Here is a 17,048-nt window from a genome sequence, read left to right as displayed (position 1 = left end):
TCATCCGACCCAGCAATGTTTCCTCTAGTTCTGATATAATCCCATCTCTGTTCTTGATTTCTGCTAAGATAACTAATTAAATCCATATTTCTGTATTAAATGATTGTGCAGCCACCCCCTTGGTATTCTTGCCAGAACACAGTTTCTCATTTTTTGCAATATGGATAGGTTGAGAATTTCCCAAAGTTTTCAGTTCTGGTTCCCTTTCATTTAAGTTCCCCCCCCCTTGAATTTATATTTCTCCTCTCAAATTTTACTATTAATATAAGCAGTAAGGGGAAATCAGACAGAACTTTCAACACATTCTAAATTCTTCTCATTGTTAAAATTTCACATTGCTAACTATCCAAGTTCATCTCTTACAAATTCTACCTTTCACAAAACACTAGAACATGATTCAATTTTTTGTCACTTTATAACAAAGCTCACCTTTCATCCAGTGTGAAATAACACATTCCTCATTTCCATCTGAGACCTCACTACAGGAACTTTTAATATCCACATTTCTACTAACAACTTTTCCAAGTCTAGGATTTTCTTTCTAATATGCACCTCAAAACGCTTCCTACCTCCTACCCATTCTCCACTTCCACATATTTTGGCATTCATTACAGCAGCACCCTTCTTTCTCATCTGTGTTAGTCCTAATCTGTCCAGAACTGTATCAGTCAAACCAAATCATTATTAGTCTTCCAGAAAACAGAACTAACAGGAGGTGTGTGTGTGTGTGTATGTGTGTGTGTGTGTGTGTGTGTGTGTGTGTGTGCTTGCACGCACGAAAGATATTTATTTGAGGAACTGGCTCATAAGACTGTGTAAGTTTAAGAAATCCAAAATCTGTGGGGTAGGTTGGCAAGCTGGAGACCCAGGGAATAGTCGCAGCTTGAGTCTAAAGATAGTCTCCGGGCAGAATTCCTTTTTCTCAAGGTAGGTCAGTCTTTGTTCTATTAAGGCCTTCGATTGGTTGGATGAGGCCCACCTACAACATGGAGAGTAATCTACTTTACCTATTTAAATGGTACTCTCATCCCCCCAAATGACCCTTATAGAAACATCCATCTCCAATGATGTTTGACCACATATTTGGGCAACATTGCTCAGTCATGTTGACATATAAAATTATCTGTCTCAGTTATGCTGCTTTTTTAGCCTGTAATATACTCATTTGATGATACCTAGAAATTAATTTACGTTTGCTTCAGAAATATATTGAATTTATGTCTTTAAATTTCCTTAATTATTAAAAACCTGCACATAGAATTGGCTTCCAATATATATGTAGAGCCATAGTTATAAACCATATATTGTTAAATCCAGCTGAATTTGCCCCAATTTGATTAGTTAATAGTTTCTGCTTTCATTTCGTTTTTTTCCAGCCTGTGCTATATCAAACCCTGCATGGAGAGATCATTAAGTATTGCTATTTTTATGATTAGTCGCTTGCTACCTTTATGATCAGTCTGGAATTTTACCTAACTAATTTGGCTGTAATCTATCTAAATAATAAAATAAACTGGCCACCACAGTTCTGACCAATTTTGACTTCTTTTTGTATTATTAAACATTACTTTTGTATAGTTTGCATCTACGGATAGATCATATGTGGTTGTTTTTCTTTCAATTTCAGCAATTATCTACTACACAAGTGTCTAGAAGCAGATGCAACAACGAGGGGCCTCATTTGTATCCAGATAATGCGATGTAGCACTTATTGATTAGCGTGGAAATAAGCAGTTATTGTATTTGATTGTGTGAGACACCAACGAAAAGCTGATTCAAGTTCAACAGGCCTAAAAAAGAAGTCTGAAGTTATTCGTGGACTATATAGATAATGCTATTTCACATAATTTGAATTCTTGCTTACAAGGAAATAAGACAACAAAACAGTATTTTGATGATTTCAGATTCCTAAAGTGTCATACCAACAAGATCTGCATATGTGTGTACTGAATATAAAGAGCATGCCTGTACTTTATATTGTTTCATAATGTTAAACTGTCAAATGATGCTGATGTACCTCTAGATAAAACCTGTCAGAATATGTGAGCATATGTAATCAAATCATTCTAGGTAAAAGTGATGCCAATCTCATCTAAACCTTTTCTTTCGTTTGTTTTCCCCCTAAAAGACCTCAATTTTGCTTGATTGAGGAAATCATACTTAAATGGAGGACTTTCAAGTTTTCCGGTGTGATGTTTGCAAATAGACAGCAGTCTTTGACATGATGCAAAATTTTTCATGATGTACCCACATCTACATAAAGTTCAACTAATCTGTTGAATTATCTTTTATTGTCTCTGGAACATACTGTCTTTTGTTGCCTGAGATCTTTCATGAATAGATACTAACAAAGGAAAGCAAGCTAAAAGCTTGAAAAATTATATTTGGCATATTTCTCTGATTTTCTGCATTGATAATAGCCTCACATCAGAGAAAATGAACATCAAAACATACTATAAGTATTTCTATGTAAATTTCAATAGAAGAGACACATCATTTATTTTCCTATTAGACAAATTAAATATTCCCATAAAGTATTAAAGAAAACAAGTCCTTAGGGGACAAGATTTGAAGTAAAATTTACACTCATTGAAAAAACCACTTGTTTCAATGATTGAAAATCATTTTCAAGTCAGTATTGTGGGGGGATTGCTAACACTTAGTAAATTTGATCGGTTTAAGAGGAAAAGGAAGTAGTGAAGGATCTAGAGACCAGTGGTTCAAAGGGAAGGATGGATTGCTGTAGTTTTTTTTTTTTTTTTTTTTTTGCAAAATGATACAGAAATTATACGGCCCTATCTCTGCTTATCTTTTGTATTGTTTAGAGATAGAAATATTTTAGCCTCAAAGTTTGGGTCTCATAACCACAGTTGATATTTTGACAAAGGGAAAACTGAATGCATTGATATCTGTAAACGTGATGCACGATTATGATATTCCTGATCTGCCTATTATGTAAAGTGAAAGTAGTGACAGTGAAGTCCCTCAGTCGTGTCCGACTCTTTGCAACCTCATGGACTGTAGCCTATCAGGCTCCTCTGTCCATGGGATTTTCCAGGCAAGAGGGCTGGAGTGAATTGCCATTTCCTTCTCCAGCCTATTATGTAACAACCAGGAAATTTACATTGCTTTAATATAAGCAGTTCTTAAGTTTCTCGAGTAATCTGAGTGCGTGTTTTGTGCATGTGTTAATTGCGCATATTTAGTATGCTGCTAGCCGTGTGCAAATTAATCACTATATATCTGCTTATGGATTAACATTTGAATAGATAATCCTAAATCAATGGAGTTTCTATTTTAAACAAAGGAAAATCACAAATAATGTAAAAAGAAATGCAAGGATGGTATTTAACATTTGAAAGGATTTCATTAAATAGTGCTTTCAATAGTGTATTACTGAAGGAGATTAGTTACCATGTTTATTTATGTATAGTTTTATGTCCAATTTATAATAATTACATCATCATGACTAATGAGATGATGATTTTAAATTTTTTCCACCCAAAGTGGAAATCTGTGCTTTTTTCCTAAAGTAGTAAAACAAAATTCTAGTCAAAAAGGAGTGTCAGCACTGGTCTTAAATTCTGTTTTACCAAAACATCACATCAACATCACAAATAAGAAATCTGTGAGGTACACTTTATAATAATTAAAGGCATAGCCACAGGGAAAATTAAATAAATACAAAATCAGCAGAAACAGGGAGGAAATCTGGGACTGAAACAAAGGAACTATAAGGTTCCAAGATGACAAGTCATAGGCCTCAGGCAGTTTGGGTTTTCCTGGTGGCTCAAGTGGTAAAGAATCTGCCTGCAATGCAGGAGACCCTGGTTCAATCTCTGGGTCGGGAAGATCCCCTGGAGGAGGGCACAGAAACCCACTTTTCCATTATTCTTGACTGGAGAATCCCAAGGACAGAGGAGCCTGGCAGACTACAGTCCATGGGGTCGCAAAGAGCTGGACATAACTGAGTGACTTTCACTTTAAGGGAGTTTGATTCATATCAGTTAATGGAAGCTAAGTTGGCATAGACTATGGTGTATACTATGGTGGTTGACCATAGTATATATCAGTCAATAAAAGCTAGGAGCTAGAGGATACCTGGAGAACAAAAGGTATACTAACAATGGTGATCCCATTTATAAAGTTGAATACTTAAAATAGTAGAAATCAACAGAAAAGACTTGCAAATCAATAGGCCTGATACTGGATTTCCAACATAGTAAAGATTGTTAGAGACTCTCATTAGCAAAAAACAAACAATAAAAAAGCTGATTTTAATTAAATAAAAGGAGGAAACTCATTTTGTGCTTTGGTCCCAATAGTTTAGCCATAGAAATCTGATGAAAAAAGAATAAAAAATACAGTGATAATATAATCTTGCACCACAGATACCATTCGGTGGTAGTGACTGCCCTTTACTCCAGATGAACCTTTGCAGTATGTCTATTTTTTATTTCCTTGGAAGATAATATAGGCAGTATGTCCGCCTAGAGCAAAGGGCAAGCATGCAAATTGTCTGGTGGTGTAAACTTATGGTTCCTTTTCTGTAATGCTAACTGCTGCAGGTACAAGCATCCATCCATCAGTTCAGTTCAGTCGCTCAGTCATGTCCAACTCTTTGTGACCCCATGAACTGCAGCACGCCAGGACTTCCTGTCCATCACCAACTCCCACGGTTTATCCAAACTCATGTCCACTGAGTTGGTGATGCCATCTAAACATCTCATCCTTTGTAGTCCCCTTCTACTCCTGCCTTCGATCTTTCAAAGCATCAGGGTCTTTTCAAATGAGAGAGCTCTTCATATCAGGTGGCTGAAGTACTGGAGTTTCAGTTTCAACATCAGTCCTTCCAATGAACACTCAGGACTGATCTCCTTTAGGTGGGACTGGTTGGATCTCCTTGCAGTCCAAGGGAGTCTCAAATGTGTCTTTTCCAACAACCACAGTTCAAAAGCATCGATCCTTCTGTACTCAGCTTTCTTTATAGTCCAACTCTCACATCCATACATGACCACTGGAAAAACCATAGCCTTGACTAGATGGACCTTTGTTGGCAAAGTAATGTCTCTGCTTTTGAATATGCTATCTAGGTTGGTCATAAGTTTCCTGCTAAGGAGTAAGGATCTTTTAATTTCACAGCTTCAGTCACCATCTGCAGTGATTTTGGAGGCCCAAAAAATAAAGTCTGACGCTGTTTCCACTGTTTCCCCATCTATTTCTCATGAAGTGATGGGGCTGGATGCCATGAACTTAGTTTTCTGAATGTTGAGCTTTAAGCCAACTTTTGCACTCTCCTCTTTCACTTTCATCAAGAAGCTCTTTAGTTCCTCTTCACTTTCTGCCATAAAGGTGGTGTCATCTGCATATCTGAGATTATTGATATTTCTCCCGGCAATCTTGATTCCAGCTTGTGCTTCATCCAGTCCAGCACTTCTCATGATGTTCTCTGCATATTAGTTAAATAAGCCGGGTGACAATATACAGCCTCTCTAACACCTTGTCTGTGATAAAAGAGCAAAAATAAAACCCAGGGAACTCATCACCATATTGCTCTTTGGGTCTATATTTGCAATCTTACCAATTAACATGTCATAGTTTCATGAATGCTGATAAAATACATAAGACTCCTGAGTCAAACTCACTCCAGTATTTTTGCCTGAAAAATCCTATAGGCAGAGGATCCTGGTGGACTACAGTCCATGGGGTGGCAAAGAGGCAGACATGACTGAAGTGACTTAGCACCTCTGTCAAAGAGACAGCAAACCTTAGTGTCCATGGAATTCCCCAGGCCAGAATACTGGAGTGGGTAGCCTTTTCCTTCTCCAGGGGATCTCCCCAATCCAGAGATCGAACCCAGATCTCCCGCATCAAAGGTGGACTCTTTACCAGCTGAGCCACAAAGGAAGTCCAAGAATACTGGAGTGGGTAGTCTATGCTTTCTCCAGTGGATCTTCCTGATCCAAGAATCGAACCAGGGTCTCCTGCCTTGCAGGCAGATTCTTTACCAACTGAGCTATCATGGAAGCCGATACCATTCATATATGTAAATAATTTTAAAGAATGATACAAGTGAACTTATTTACAAAACAGAAAGAGACTCACAGGTATCAAAAATAAACTTATGGTCACCAAAGAGGAAATGTGGGAGGTGAGGGAGAGTAAATCAGGAGCTTCAGATGAAATATACCCATTATTATATATAAGATAGTTAACCAAAAAGGACATACTCTGTAGCACAGAGAACTCTCCTCAATACTCTGTGCTAACATTTATAAGAAAATAATCTTAAGAAAGAACGATCATTGTATATGTATAACCAAAATACTTTACAGCACAGCTGTACACCTGAAACTGTACAGCTGAGACTAACACAACCATGGAAACTAACTACACTCCAATAAAATTCAAACAAAGAAATAATACTGAGAGGTCATATATAGTTTAGTTGCTAAGTCTTGACCAGTTCTTACAACCACAGGGATTGTAGCCTGCCAGGCTCCTATGTCCATGAGATTTCCTAGGCAAGAGTACTAGAGTGAGTAGCCATTTCCTTCTCCAGGGGATCTTCTCTACCCAGGGATCAAACCTGAGTCTCCTGCCTTGCAGGCAGATTCTTTACCATCTGTGCCACCAGGGAAGACCTATAAAACTAACAGATAGTATCATAACCAGGATATGAATCTTGACAGAGTGAAGATGCGGATTTGCATCATTGCAAAGATCAAGTAGGTTGCACTTTTATAATCACAGATACTTCATTGCACGTCCTAAGTTTCATTTAACCCAACCCAGGCGACCACTAATCTGCCCTCTATTTGCATAATGTTGTCTTATTAAGATGTTATATAAATGCAATCATATAGAAGAGAATTTTCTGAAAATTTACTTAGCTTAGTGTGTGTTTCAGTTTGTTTCTTTTCATTACTGAATAACATTCCATGGTAAAGATGTCCCAGTGTGTGTCACTATTCATCTATTGAAAGATAGCTGGGTTAATCATTGTTTTGAACTGTCATGAATAAAGCAGATTTAAACATGCATATTTAAGTATTTATGTGACCATGCCTTTTCATTTCTCTGAGTGCAATTTCTGATTGTGTAATTATATAATAGTATGTATATGTAATACTAAAAATTTATGTAACACGTAAAAATATGTAATACTGGTTACATATTTAGTGTTTTAAGAAACTTCCAAGCTAATTTCTAGGTGGCTATCCAGTTTTACATCCTTAATACCCATGTATGAATGACCCAGTTCCTTCACCAGAAGTTGATGTTATCACTACTTTCAGTAAGTTGTTATGATAGGTATATGTCTTATTGTTTTAATTTGATTTCACTAAAGATTTTTAAAATCTTTCACATTCATACTTGCCATCTGCATATCTCCTGTTATAAAGTGTTTGTTTGTGTCTTTTGCCTATGTTCTACTTATTTTTTAATGTTGTGCTTGAGGAACTCTAGGACTAGGTCTAAGAACTTTACGTATTATAGATCTAGTCCTTTGTTGGATATGTGGTTTGCATATGGTTCCTCCAAGCCTGTAGACAGATTTTTCACTCACTTACCAGGTTCTTTTACAACAGAATAAAAGTTTTTGATTTTGATGGAGTCCAATATATAAATTTTCCTTTTATGGACTTTAGGGCTCAGTTCTAATTACTCTCTACTTGGTTCTAGGCCCCAAGGTTTTGTTTTGTTTTGTTTTTCAAAATATTACTATGTAACATTTAAGCATGTGGCTATTTTAAGTGTTATATAATGTGTGAGTCTTGGCCTGAGGGTCATTTTTTTGCCAATGGATGTCCAGATGCTCCCAAAACATTTATTGAAAAAGCTGTTTCCTCAATTAAATTGTCTTTCATTCTGTGTCCAAAAAAAACAAGTTGGGAATATTGGTGGGTATGTATTTCTGGGTTTTCTATTTTGTACGATTGATCTATGTTTCTATAACCCTAATACCACACATTTTGATTGATTTAGCTATATTATATAATAATCCTTTAAATTGGGTAGACTTATTTCTCTTTCATAGTTCTTTTGCAAAATTGATTTAAATATTTTAGTTTGATTTTCATAAAATTTTAGAATAAGTTTGTTTATAGCTCCAAAAAGTCTTGCTGAAATATTTATAGGAATTCTGCTAGACTCTTTGCGACCCTATAGACTGTAGCCTACCAGGCTTCTCTATCCATGGGATTTTCCAGGCAATAGTACTGAAGTGGATTGCCATTTCTTTCTCCAGGGGATCTTCTGACCCAGGGATTGAACCCAGGTCTCCCACATTGTACGCAGACGCTTTGCTGTCTGAGCCACCAGGGAAGTCCACATATATAACGATGGGTGAATTGACTTCTTTACTGTGTTGTTTTCTAATCTATGAACACTGTATATGTATCTCTCCATTCATTTAGATACACTTTTAATTCTTTTGTCATCATATGTAATTTTCAGCATACAAGTCCTATACCAGTCTTTTTAGATAGCCATCTTATCATTGTACTTTTAAGGGATTACACAGATATTTAATTTTTCATTTCAGTGCCCAGATGTTCGTTTCTAGCATATTGAATGAAATTAATTTTTCTAGGTTTATCTTGCATCGAATAACTTTGCTGAATTCATTCATTAACTAAAAGAGTTTGTTTTAATAGGTTTTGAGGGAGTTTTCTGTTTAGACAAACATACTATCTGCAAATAAGGAAAATGTAATTTATTTCTTTTCAATTTCCATGACTTTTATTTCTGATTCTTCTCCTGATGCACTGTATTAAGATGTAGCCATCTTTGCCATGGGACTGACCTTAGTAGGAAAGCAGTCTTTTATCATTAAGTTATGCCAAAGCCTTTAACTGTGAGGATCACAATGAACTGTGGAAAAGTCTGAAACAGATGGGAATACCAGACCACCTGACCTGCCTCTTGAGAAACCTGTATGCAGGTCAGGAAGCAACAGTTAGAACTGGACATGGGACAACAGACTGGTTCCAAATAGGAAAAGGAGTACGTCAAGGCTATATATTGTCACCCTGCTTAATTAACTTCTATGCAGAGTTCATCATGAGAAACGCTGGACTACAAGAAGCACAAGCTGGAATCAAGATTGCCAGGAGAAATATCAATAACCTCAGATATGCAGATGACACCACCCTTATGGCAGAAAGTGAAGAGGAACTCAAAAGCCTCCTGATGAAAGTGAAAGAGAAGAGTGAAAAAGTTGGCTTAAAGCTCAACATTCAGAAAACGAAGATCATGGAATCCGGTCCCATCACTTCATGGGAAATAAATGGGGAAACAGAGTCAGACTTTTATTTTGGGGGGCTTCAAAATCACTGCAGATGGTGATTGCAGCCATGAAATTAAAGGACGCTTACTCCTTGGCAGGAAAGTTATGACCAACCTAGACAGCATATTAAAAAGCAGAGACATTGCTTTGCCAACAAAGGTCCATCTAGTTAAGGCTATGGTTTTTCCAGTAGTCATGTATGGATGTGCGAGTTGGACTATAAGGAAAGCTGAGTGCCAAAGAATTGATGTTTTTGAACTGTGGTCTTGGAGAAGACTCTTGAGAGTCCCTTGGACTGCAAGGAGATCCAACAAGTTGATTCTGAAGGAGATCAGTCCTGGGTGTTCATTGGAAGGACTGATGCTAAAGCTGAAACTCCAGTAGTTTGGCCACCTCATGAGAAGAGTTGACTCATTGGAAAAGACTCTGATGCTGGGAGGGATTAGGGGCAGGAGGAGAAGGGGATGACAGAGGATGAGATGGTTGGATGGCATCACCGACTTGATGGACATGAGTTTGAGTGAACTCCGGGAGTTGGTGATGGACAGGGAGGCCTGGCGTGCTGCGATTCCAGGGGTTGCAAAGCGTATGAACTGGAGAGGTATTCTGTAGTTGCTGTATATCACACTGAGAATGTCGCCCGTCTTTCCTATTTGTTTGAAGGCTTTTACATGTGTGGGTGGTAAATTTTGTTTTTGCTGCATTGACTGATATGATCATGAGTTTGCTTCTTTATCCTGCTAGTGTAGTGGATTATATTAATCAATTCTTGAATATTTAACCAGACTTACATCGCTAAAGTAAACCCCATTCAATTATGATATAAAAATATCAATTATTATTTCCTGTGAAAGATTTTTGCTTGTGAGATATCGATCTATATTCATGAGAGACAAATCTTCTGATTTTCTCCTTATTTTTCTATTTTTGCCTGGCTTTGGCATCAGATTCATACTATAAAAAGAAAAATATATCTATCTTTTCCCTCTCTTGAATTTTTAGAAGAAATTGTATAGAATTAAAAGAATTCTTCTTTAACTATTTTTTATTAATTGATGTCCCTAAGACTTAGTTCTGAAGTCTACTTTATCTGATATGAATAAAACCTCTTCTCATTGATTTAATACTTATATGATATAATTTTGGAGGGGGAAATTTGTGATATATGCCTTGATATGTACTTACTCAGTTATCCTAGTTGGGTTTGCTTAGATTCTTGAATCTGTAGATTTATATATTTTGCAAATATAAATTTTCATCCATTATTTCATCAAAAATTTCATCCATTTGAGTAGTTTTCAGCCCTGCCTTCTTTTTCCTATCCTCTGTCTCCACTGACACAGGTTAATCTTCTGTTAATATTCCCACACATTCCTGTGCTAATGTATCTGGTATTTTTGGTGTTTTTTTTTGTTGTTGTTATTGTCTGTTTACTCTGTTTTTCTACTGAGAAATTTCTATTATTCCATTTTCAAGTTCACTAATTCTTTTCTCTGTCCTCTGCATACTGTTTTTGAGAGCACCCAATAATTATTTGTTCTGGTTATTTTACTTTTTATTTTATAAAATTTATATTTGATCTCTTTTATATTTATTTTTCTGACATTTTTGTTTCTTTGCTTAGAATCTCTATTTTTAATTCTCAATGCTTGTTTATAATTGCTTCTTCAAATATTTTTATGATGATTAAAGTATTTAAATTTAAAGTATTCCTCAGATAATTCTAACATCTCTGTCCCCTCAGTGTTGGCATCTATTCGGTATCTTTTCACATTCAGTGTGAGATTGTCCTGGTTCTTGATTTGCTGAATGATATTTTCTTAAATGGAAAGGTTGACATTTTGAGTATTATGTTGTAATGCTCTGTGGCTTATTTGAGCCTTCTGTTTCAGTTTGCTTTTCCTGAGATTGCTCTAGCAAGGAAAGTAGACTGCTCTGCCTTATCAGTGACAACTGGGGGCAGAAATCCAGGTCTCCACTCAGCCTCCATTAATATCTATAAAAGGGAGACTCCTGTTACTACTGGGCAAGGATGGGAATTTCAGCTCTGTAGTGACCTCCATTGGGGCTTCCCTGCTAGTGAAGCTGGTAAAGCATCTGCCTGCAATGTGGGAGACCTGGGTTCAGTCCCTGGGCTGGGAAGATCCTCTTGCAGAAGGGAAAGGCTAGCCTCTCCAGTATTCTGGCCTGGAGAATTCCATGGACTCTATAGTCAATGGGGTCACAAAGAGTTGGACATGACTGAGCAATTTGCAATTTCCCTTATGAATGATATCATGACATTTGTCTTTCTCTGTCAAACTTACTTCACTTATTATGATAATCTCTAAATCTATCCATGTTCATGTAAATGGCAAAATTTCATTCTTTTTATGACTAATATTCCATTGTATATATGTACCACATTTCTGTATTATTTCTTATAATTGTATATGAATATACAATTATCTCAAAATTTTTAAAAATTTTAAAAAGCTAAATGAAATTTTATATAACTGAAGAAGTTTTGGGTGTCATATTGATAATTCAAAGATTTCAGGATAATTTCATTGAATGATCAGATCAGTTCAGTCGCTCAGTCGTGCCTGACACTTTGTGACCCCATGAACCACAGCATGCCAGGCCTCCCTGTCCATCACCAACTCCTGGAGTCCACCCAAACCCATGTCCATTAAGTTGATGATGCCATCCAACCATCTTATCCTCTGTCGTCCTCTTCTCCCCCTGCCTTCAATCTTTCCCAGCATCAGGGTCTTTTTCAGAGTCCGCTCTTCTCATCAGGTGGCCAAAGTATTGGAGTTTCAGCTTCAACATCAGTCCTTCCAATGAACACCCAGGACTGATCTCCTTTAGGATGGACCAGTTGGATCTCCCATTCTTAAATTTCACAGTGAGCAGACCTCTTAGAACATTTTGTTATTTATGAAGTTTTATTATCTGTGGGGCTGTCTCACAAGATTCTGGATTAGATTTCACCTACCAGGGAAAATATGTAATCATCTTTTGCATTGTACCATCTTTCCATTATTCAGGGAATTATGATTAAAGTTCTAGTTATTAAAAAACATAATTAACCTCAGGAAAAAATTGTTTCGTGGCTATTCATCGATTGTAGTATGGTCCAAATTAAAATCCCATTGTGTGCATTAGATAAACTCAGTGTCTCCAAAAATTCCCTTGTCTTTCTTTCAAAATTATTTCCTCTTCTGGTTCTTTACCTCATTCAATGGCATCATCCACCATTTAGTTTAGCTGGATACTTGGGAAATCATCTTTGAGTTTTCCCTCTTTCTTAATCCCCATAATCTAGCACTCATTAAATTCCATCAGTTTCCTTTAAATGTATTACCTTTCAGTTCAGTTCAGTTCAGTTCAGTTCAGTCACTCAGTCGTGTCTGACTCTTTGCAACCCCATGAACTGCAGCACGCCAGGCCTCCCTATCTATCACCATCTCCCAGAGTTCACTCCGACTCACATCCAGCCATCTCATCCTCTGTTGTCTCCTTCTCCTCCTGCCCCCAATCCCTCCCAGCATCAGAGTCTTTTCCAGTGAGTCAACTCTTCACATGAGGTGGCCAGGGTACTGGAGTTTCAGCTTTAGCATCATTCCTTCCAAAGAACACCAGAGCTGATCACCTTTAGAATGGACTGGTTAGATCTCCTTGTAGTCCAAGGGACTCTCAAGAGTCTTCTCCAACATCACAGTTCAAAAGCATCAATTCTTCGGCACTCAGCTTTCTTCACAGTCGGACTCTCACATCCATACATGACCACTGGAAAAACCATAGCCTTGACTAGATGGACCTTTGTTGGCAAAGTAATGTCTCTGCTTTTCAATATGCTGTCTAGGTTGCTCATAACTTTCCTTCCAAGGAGTAAGCATCTTTTAATTTCATGGTTGCAGTCACCATCTGCAGTGATTTTGGAGCCCAAAAAAATAAAGTCTGACACTGTTTTCAATGCTTCCCCATCCATTTCCCATGAAGTGATGGGACCAGATGCCATGATCTTAGTTTTCTGAATGTTGAGCTTTAAGGCAACTTTTTCACTCTCCTCTTTCACTTTCATCAAGAGGCTTTTGAGTTCCTCTTCACTTTCTGCCATAAGGGTGGTGTCATCTGCATATCTGAGGTTATTGATATTTCTCCCAGCGATCTTGATTCCAGCCCATGCCATTGACTTTTCCCTGACCCTGCCATCTTGTTTCAGATACTCATTCTCTATCATCTGGATTCTTGCAATAGTCTGCTACGCTTTCTCTGTGAGCTTATTCTCAAACCCCTTCTTTAAATGCATAAAAAGCTGTACCCTGACCAAAGTGTAACATTCAGCATTAGAGAGCATGCATGCTCCTTTCTAGTTTTTATCACTCTATCTGCAACACAAGTTTTCTTCTCACTTGAATTAACACTGACTTTGTAGTTCTGTGGTTTCAGAGTCATTTCTACCAGCACTCTCTCTTCAATGATAAGACTTCACTACCTGGCGTCCTTGAGTAACTCTGCTTATCTTTCAGAATTCACCAGAAGCATTGCTTCCTAAGCCATATCTTCCCTAACACTTGCACAATGAAATAGGTGTCTCTCTTTTCTGTTGCATTCACATGCTCCCTTACTTATCACAAATGCTTGCACACTATTTAAAATGCTCACTTGGTTGCCTCACATTTTAATCAGTCTGTGGAAAGGATTGTGCTTTCTTCACTATATTTCAAAAGAAGAGACTTTTGGATTCTGTGGGAGAATGCGAGGGTGGAATGATTTGAGAGATAAGCATTGATACATGTACATTACCATATGTAAAAGAGATGACCAGTGAAAGTTTGATGCACGAAGAAGGGCACTTAAAGCCTCTGCTCTGGGACAACCAAGAGGAATCGGGTGGGGAGGGAGGTGGGAAGGGGGTTCAGGACGGGGGACTCGTGCTCTTGTGGCTGATTCAGCTGATGTATGGCAAAACCCACCACAATATTGTAAAGTAACTATCCTACAATTAAAATAAATTAAGTTTAAAAAGTTCAATATTTGTTGAATGAATAAATGAATGAATGCACAGATAAATTAATTTGGTTGTAAAAATCTCTAAAATGTCTGCTTAAATAGCTTTCTTGATTTTGAAGCACATAAAAAGATACTTTTCCACGTAGATCCCCGAACCAAAACCCACTTCATACCTTTCTTTTTCTTAGCAAAAGAAGTTTAATTCAAAAAGCTTATATGTGAAATCAGTTTTGAGCGGTATCTCTTTCCAGCGAACAGTGCAGTGTGCCCTGTGAAGGGCATTTTCAATCACTTTGCTCTCCCCTTAACCCTCACTGCCATCCTTAACCTGAGTAGCTATGAACTTAGAAAGCTGGGTTTTTCTCTCCTTAAAAAAGATTGACCTGCAAGAATCACATATTTTCCCAAGGTTGGAGGTGAACACTTTATTCATCAGGCAATTTAACAGATTCTTTTTTCAAGTTACTTCCAAGTGCCTATCCGCAACAAACGGTCTTAGAAATGAGGTTCAAGATAAACCTCAGTAGTTCACGTCTGATTCATTTTCAGTCCTCCTCCTAGGTAAGGATTTATTGACTCGGTGCGTCAGTTCTGGTGTTCTGCCAGGCAGACACAAAATGGGATAGGACAATATATATTTGTGAAGAATAAAGGGGCAGGAGTGGCCAGAGAGAGCCCGCTGACCATCAGCAGGTCTGACACCTGTGAGAGAAGAGGGCAGGGAAGGTAGAATACACAGGTGGAGTCAGGCTCCCGTGCAGCACGGTGGAAATTTCAGTCAGCCTGATATGAAGTCCTTAAGCCAAAGGCTCCTATTAAATATCGTCACCATATTTGGAAATTGACTGGTAGAAATATGGCCTCAGTGCAGATATGGTGGTGGACTCTCAGGTGGCAGCTGAACTTGTCAGTCTAGTGTGGGTCAGTTCAATTCAGTCACTTAGTCGTGTCCAACTCTCTGCAACCCCATGGATTGCAGCACCCCAGGCCTTCCTGTCCATCACCAACTCCCAGAGTTTACTCCACTCCTTCACTGAGTCAGTGATGCCATCCAACCATCTCATCCTCTGGTGCCCCTTTCTCCTGCCTTCAGTCTTTCCCAGCATCAGGGTCGTTTCCAATAACTCAGTTCTTCGCATCAGGTGGCCAGAGTACTGGAGTTTCAGGTTCAGCATCAGTCCTTCCAATGCATATTCAGACTGATTTCCTTTAGGATGGACTGGCTGGGCCTCCTTGCAGTCCAAGGGACTCTCAAGAGTCTCTTCCCACACTGCAGTTAAAAAGCACGAGTATGATAACCGAGGACTATATTTTCCTGGCTGGCGTACTTAGTTCTGAACAGGTATACAGAATTATGCTGTATGGATGATTAATTTTGACAATTATTATATTTTTTATCCACCAGGATATGAAAGCTACTTCCAATCATTTAGAGATCTAAATCCTATCAGGTAACAGAGCATTATGTGGGAGAACATCACTCTTAGAAGGATTAGAGCCAGCATGCTCCTGCAGTTTTCACTATCGCTTTTAATAAAATATGATCCATAAGTGTTTGTCTGAAATATTCCTGTATATATTTTAGAGGGTTTAGAATAATCTGTCAACATATCTCAGACATCATTTGCTCTTATATTACCATTTAGTGCCTTAAATTAAAATAAAAATAAGAATTATTCTTGTAAATGACCAAAAATCTCTTATTTATTAAAGTCTTTCAAAGATAACAGAACTTTTCAATATTTTGACATAATGAAATCCCACGAAATACTTATAGAACTGAAGTAGTATACACTGCTGGGAAACCCTATAGTAGTAAACAGAGCTTTAAATTTTAGACCCAGAATTGAATTGGACCCCTGGTGCTTCTTTTAAGTAATTGAATATCTCTGAATTTTTTCATTGTATATTGAACAGGAAAAAAAAAAAGACTAACTTTATAACATTTTGAAAATCATCTGAGATAAATTTGCAAAAAATTTATTGTTGTATTGAACATATGATCAGTACCCAAAAAAGTGTGTGCTTGGGAGTACAAGAATGGTTATCCATCTTATTAAGGAAATTGATTAATTTAAAGTTAATTAGATAAGATATCTACATTATAAGATAATGTAGAAGTTAATATATCTAAGAAATAGTTGATATTTTAATTTAATAAGCATTTCTAATCTTTTCTTTTAATTGCCTAATGGGGATATTAATAGTGTATAAACTACAGGTTGGCATGAGTGTTACATATGAAAGTAAATATTAACTAATTACCCATGTATGTATGTATCTAATAAATGTCTATCAAGTTTATAATCAATAGTATTCAAAAATAGTAGCTGTGGTCATTTTTACGGTGCTTGTTATAATAATTCTCATCTTTTTTTCTGTCACTGTCAATGATTTCATCAGATTCCATAAGGGGACACTTTGTATTACATATTATAGAAAATCTCTATTATGTAGAAAAGTGTAATTAATATTTATTTTATGGATGATGCTGGCCCTGAGAAAAAATAAAATTATTAGGAGGAGTTATGAGTGTATATAATCATTTTAAACCATGTATTAGAAAGTAACACAGAAGGAAACTGCTTTCCAATTCTTTGGATTATTTTCCCTTTTCATTATTTTTTTAACATTGTATTAGTTTCAAGTGTACAGTACAGTAATTCAGTTTCCCATATATATATATATGTATATGTATGTATATGTATATATATGTATATGTATATATATGTATGTGTATGTATATGTATATATG

This window comes from Ovis canadensis, chromosome 5 (assembly GCF_042477335.2).
Source record: "Ovis canadensis isolate MfBH-ARS-UI-01 breed Bighorn chromosome 5, ARS-UI_OviCan_v2, whole genome shotgun sequence".
In the NCBI taxonomy this organism is placed as follows: Eukaryota; Metazoa; Chordata; class Mammalia; order Artiodactyla; family Bovidae; genus Ovis; species Ovis canadensis.
This window is presented reverse-complemented; position numbering follows the sequence as displayed.